Here is an 843-nt window from a genome sequence, read left to right as displayed (position 1 = left end):
TAATAATAATAATAATAATAATAATAATAATAATAATAATAATAATAATAATAATAATAATAATAATAATAATAATAATAATAATAATAATAATAATAATAATAATAATAATAATTAAAAAAAAACAGAAATTATAGGTAAGAAACAATACGAATGACATTGGTGATGATGACAGGAATGATAATGTTAAACAGTTAACTAGTTAGATGTAGGTTTATTATAGATCTCTGTTAATAGATACAAGGATACCTCTGTTTGATATCAATTTGCATATACAAAGGAAAGGCTCATAAAAGGTATCCACGACAACGAAAAAAAAAGAAAAAAAATAGCTTCATATATTCACGTTATGGGAATCATGCAAAAATAGCATCAGGTGAGCTGTACTGGAATGGTGACATGACTTAATTACATTTTTAAGGTTTAATTTTTCTTTCTCCCAGCCTAGGTTGCATAAAACCTAAATTTTAACAAGTAACCTTAATCTTCTTTATCCATCCAAAATTTATCGTCTATAATTCAAATGAATTTCTACTAGAGAGAAGCACAAGTTAGAAATTTAAATAATTGCAAAATAATCAAGTTTTAAGGATAAGGAAAAAGAAGAACACAACGGAAAGTAAAAATAATAACAAAAAATTGAGGAATATGACCTCATTAAAGAAAAGAATTCAACGAAAGACTAAATGCTATAAAAATGAGCTCAATTAGGCTGTCATAATTATTTGCGGATAAAAGTTTAGAATGGACAAAAACCGGGTATTGCAATTTTTTTTTTCACACGATATCCAATTCAAATTTCTCACGAAATCTCATGGATACATGTGCAGTTGATATCTACTA

Source organism: Loa loa (genome assembly GCF_000183805.2).
Source record: "Loa loa unplaced genomic scaffold supercont3.117, whole genome shotgun sequence".
NCBI classification, from domain to species: domain Eukaryota; kingdom Metazoa; phylum Nematoda; class Chromadorea; order Rhabditida; family Onchocercidae; genus Loa; species Loa loa.
This window is presented reverse-complemented; position numbering follows the sequence as displayed.